Here is a 4,999-nt window from a genome sequence, read left to right as displayed (position 1 = left end):
TTCTACTTCTGGCTTTCTGGGCAATTCGTAGACAATGCCAAACCAGCATTCTCGGACATATTCAAAATATCCCACCAACATATCAATACATGGTTTCTATTTTAAACTTGGATAGAGACCTATAATTTTTAATGTTTCATGCTTTCATATCTTGGTATGCGTGAGAAGTGAGATGTTCATCTCTGCCCAAGTAGCTTGTCATATGTAGGTTCATGAGTTTTCATTATGAGCGATCATGAACCACGATATACCCAACCTTTCATCAAGAAATTCAAGAGGTTAATAACCGTCTTGAAAAAGCATATTTTAAACTTGAACGTTAACCTCTCTTTAAGAGGTTAATGGTTAATGATTTGGTTCAAAATACGTGTTTTGACCCATGAACTTTAACCTTTTGAAGAAAGAGAGAATACACAATTTTGGAGAGGTTAATTAAGCTCCTTCAAAATACATAATTTGAAACTTATCCTTAACCTTTTGAGAGGTTAATGGTTAATGATAAAATTGAAAATACATATTTTTGGATCTCTCCATTAACCTGTGATAACTTTAGGCTCAAAAGTTGGATTTTGAAAATTTAAAGTGCTAAGCAGAGTTGGGAACGAGCCGAAGGTATTGGAGAGTAAAAAATTCTCAAAAGCTTAGAGATAAAATAACCATTTCAATGGTTAAAACAAGGTATATTTCGAAAATAACCATAGGATTAACAAGATCAAAATTGAGACAATTTTGATAACCAGGTAACAAGTATGAATGTGCATATCAAGATTCATTTTATGGTACGGAGCATTGACTTGGTGCATCACCTCCTCTTAGCTTAGTTTATGTGCTAAATGTTTATTTCTTCATTTAAAGAGCCAACTTCTAGAATAATAGGGGTTGTCTTAAAGGGCACACCTTGCCCAACTTCTGCAATACTTTCGGACTGCCCTCATTTAGGCATGAGTTATTTTTGGAATCAATATTGTCCAAACCCCCATAGAATAGTATGTATGTAGAGTCTTTACCATTCACATTTAAACAAATATTCATGGTATTTTCTCTATGAAAAAATGACCTTTGTGTGGTGTATGTCATTTTACAATTAAAAAAATTGAATACAACTCCCCTATACACCACTAATTAAAAAAAATCCACATAAAATTAAGATGTTATGTGATAATGAATTTGAATATTCTAGTTGTCATCCCCATACTTGTATACATGATCATCATGTTTGTCATTTCATTCTAGGTGACTCTCACTCATGTAGCTGAATATTTGATATCAATATTGGTCTCTAGATTTTCAAAATCAAAAATAAATTAAAGACAATTATTATCTATTCCTTTCCTATACTAAAGACCAACATGTATATACATATATAATTTATTACTATGTACTTGAATTTAATGTAAATTTATTATGTTCAATTTACACATTGTCATGTTATAAGCATTTATTTGAATACCAATATGTTATTAAGGAACATCATAATTTGATAAAGTAAAATGAACCTTAGTGTACACATTAGCCAGTGGCTAATTAGCCAACCAATTTTTAAGAAAAAATATTTATTAAATAAATAAATAGAAACCACTTGTACAATAATTTTAAAACTAATTATTAAATTGTCAAAAATAAATTGTATGAAAAATTTAGTTTGCTGAATAAACACTTCCTTCACATTAAACATTTGACAACTAAAAATTTCTTTCTATCTTTGATCCTTCTACATAATTTTTCATACTGATCTAGGAAAGCTGGCCTCCAACAAATAAACCATTTCTCGAGTCTTGAGTCTTGAGTTGAGTCAGTTAGCTAGTAGTACACTGTATCCAATCTGAGTCAAGCAAACTTTGTTAGTCTTCAGTCAATTACGTCTGTCCTAAGCATTTTGAAACTGTATCAATTTGGGGCATTTTATTAGTTTTCACTATAAGAAAAAAAAGCCAATCAACCTGAGCTGTATTCATTCATTTATGCAGTTGAGGATTGGACTTATGCAATCAACCAATCTGAGATATATTCATTTATTATTCATTTTTTATTAGTATTTAATAAAAAAGTCAATCAAAATGTATGGACTTGATGCATTTGAGTTTTGTTTTCTCGAAGATTGTCTACCACTAATAAAGTTGGAACGTTGATTATAAATAAAGGGAGTTGAATAACAGTATTCGCCTGAACCGTCAACACTTGCATCCTGTCTGTCATCATGTCTTCCATTTTGTTCTGGCTGATTCTCACTCTTGCCTTGGCCATGATTTATCCCTTCATTACCAGTGGATGCCCAGCTGATGAAAGAAACAACTACTTGTATTTCAGAAGTCACCTCCTCGATCCCGCGGGTCGCCTGTCGTCGCGGCAGGGCTGCAATTGGTGCGAGTGGAACGGTGTTCTATGCGACTAGTATTCAGGCAATGTCACCAGCCTCGATCTCAGAAACCCATTTGCTACCGAGTGGGACAAACCCAAAAAGCTTAGTGGGAAGATACCTCGTTCATTATTTAACCTGCGGAAGCTTCAGTACCTGGATCTCTTAAACAATGATTTCATTGGTACCTCCATATCACCCGAGTTTTCAAAACTCCAGAGCCTCACCTTCCTTAGCTTGGCAAATGCTGAATTTGGAGGCGAGATCCCTGTTGTGTTGGGGAATATCACAACCTTGCGCCATCTCGATCTCTCAGCAGATTATCCTTTGTGGTATTACACTACTCTCCAGAGTTGGAAATTTGCAGGATGGATACAAAACCGCAGAAATTTGGAGTATCTGGCTATGAATAATGTTGACCTGAACTCGATCACAAATGATCGCTGGAGAAACGCCCTCAACAGCCTCTCTGATCTAAGAGAGATTCATCTTTCTAAATGCGGGCTCTCAGGTAGATTGCCTTCTTCTCCCAACCTCACTTGGTTATCTCATCTCCATCTTTCATTCAATTCGTTTCATTTCTCATTAATGCCAGCTTGGTTTCAAAATGTCTCGTCTTTGGTTTCCCTTGATCTTTCTTGGTGTTATCTTAATGGTTCCATCCCTTCAAACTTTTTGCATCGTTCAAGCCTGAAAAACCTTGACCTGTCAAGTAAGATGATCTTTCTTTCATGCAATACCAATTTTCCTCAATAGAAAACCTTAACCTTCAGTTGAACTGTTTAGACGGAATAATCCCTCTTTTCTTTTCAAACTTCACTGAGCTTCGAAGTTTGTTTCTAGCAGATAATTTCTTGACGGGAGACATACCTCCGTTGGGATCATCTGCATTAGGGAGACCCTTACCACTTTCAGTAATCGATCTATCCAAAAAAAAATTGACTGGCAATATACCGACCTCATTTGGGTGTCTTCTGCTATTGAGATCCATCAATCTGGAATATAATCTGCTCTCAGGGAAAATACCCCATGCCCTTTATCAGTGTGCTAGATTGGAAAACCTAAGACATTTTACCAATAATTTGAAAGGGAGCTTTTCTCTTTCGTTGATGGACAACTTCACTAAGCTTCGAGAATTGAGCCTTTCTAACAATAGTTTCGCAGTCAGTATTTCCTCAACATGGATTCCACAATCCTCCAACCTGAGGTACCTGGAATTGAGATCCAGCAATATTGGAGGAGATTTTCCTGCTTTTCTATCTACTCAATATTCACTAGAGGACTTTGATCTCTCAGATAGCAACATTGTGGGCCCTATTCCCACGTGGCTTTGGGATTTTCCAGCCCTTGATGCAATCACTCTTTCTGATAACCAGCTACAAGGTTCTCTGCCCTCTATTATATCCAAGGAATACGGCAGGGTGGACTTGAAAAGGAATAGGTTACAAGGCTCTCTTCCATCTTTTAAGAAGGAGGTGTTTTTCTTTGATGGGTCAGAGAATAATTTTAATGGTTCCATTCCTCCTGCAATCGATGCTGATTACATATTTTTTTCGAGCAATAATTTGACAGGAGAGGTTCCATCACTCTATAGAGGAACTTATCTGGATTTGTCAAAGAACAGTCTGAAAGGGACCATTCCAAATTTGTGGAGATGCGATAATTTGGAGGTTTTGAATTTGGTCCACAACAATTTGCAGGGTGAGATACCAGAGCAACTGGGGAAGCTGAGTAATCTTCGAACAATAAATCTGTATGGAAACAATTTACAAGGTACCATTCCTTCATGCATCACGAATTGTAGACTCCTAACAGTATTTGATATAGGAACGAACAAAATTCAAGGGAACATTCCAGTTTTATTCTCAGAGCTCAGAGGGCTCTGAATCCTTAACTTGGCTTCAAATAAGTTTGAAGGCACTATTCCTTCTTTCCTGGTTGAGCTGAAGTCCCTACAGATTTTAGATTTATCCCACAATTCATTATCAGATCCTATTCCTAAAAATATAGAAAAACTAGACGCCATGGTTCCGGAAAATGAGAAATTAGAGTTTGCTTCGCACTTGGCAGAGGATGATATCTTCCATGACTATTCCTCCCTGATCTCAGATCAAGTTACTCCTTGGGTTAAAGGGCGGATGAATCCGTAGGAAAAGATATTCAGGGAATTGACATTCATGGATCTATCTAATAACAATCTATCAGGCATTATTGAAGGAGGTGGATAGAGTGCATCAAAGACAAACACGAAGACATCAAGTTGTGCTACAGCACTTCATACTCGTTAACATAACTAAACTCCATTACAAATTCATAGAATGCTACAAGTCCTTAGAATGCTACAGCATTCCATCCACTCATGATCCACAATGAGAAACCCAAAATGCGCTTTATTGATCCACCATGATCAGATAAACATCTGATGCTCAAATCCTTACATAATACCTCTATTTATAGAGGTCTGAGAACTCTGTAGAATATCAAACACATGTATTGCATGACATATAATATTAATATAAATCAATTAATATATGCAACTTCTGGTAGTTGAAGACTGATTCTGAAATGAACTTGGGCGGCTATATGCTGCTGTTTGTCTGCTTTTAATGTGAACGGTGCTGGGTTGGGCTGCCGACAATAGTT

The 4,999-nt window shown here is 36.4% G+C and overlaps 1 pseudogene; it reads left to right on the top strand.

Annotated features, from left to right (window-relative positions):
• The first annotated feature begins 2,197 nt into the window (after positions 1-2,197).
• On the top strand, positions 2,198-4,506 carry LOC149544353 (receptor-like protein EIX1; annotated as a pseudogene).
• The last annotated feature ends 493 nt before the right edge of the window (positions 4,507-4,999 follow it).

The sequence above is a fragment of the Cupressus sempervirens genome, chromosome 8 (assembly GCF_028749045.1).
Source record: "Cupressus sempervirens isolate cs-2001-9-10 chromosome 8, ASM2874904v1, whole genome shotgun sequence".
NCBI lineage: Eukaryota > Viridiplantae > Streptophyta > Pinopsida > Cupressales > Cupressaceae > Cupressus > Cupressus sempervirens.
The sequence above is the reverse complement of the archived record's forward strand: the minus strand, read 5'-3'. Positions and strand labels throughout refer to the sequence as shown.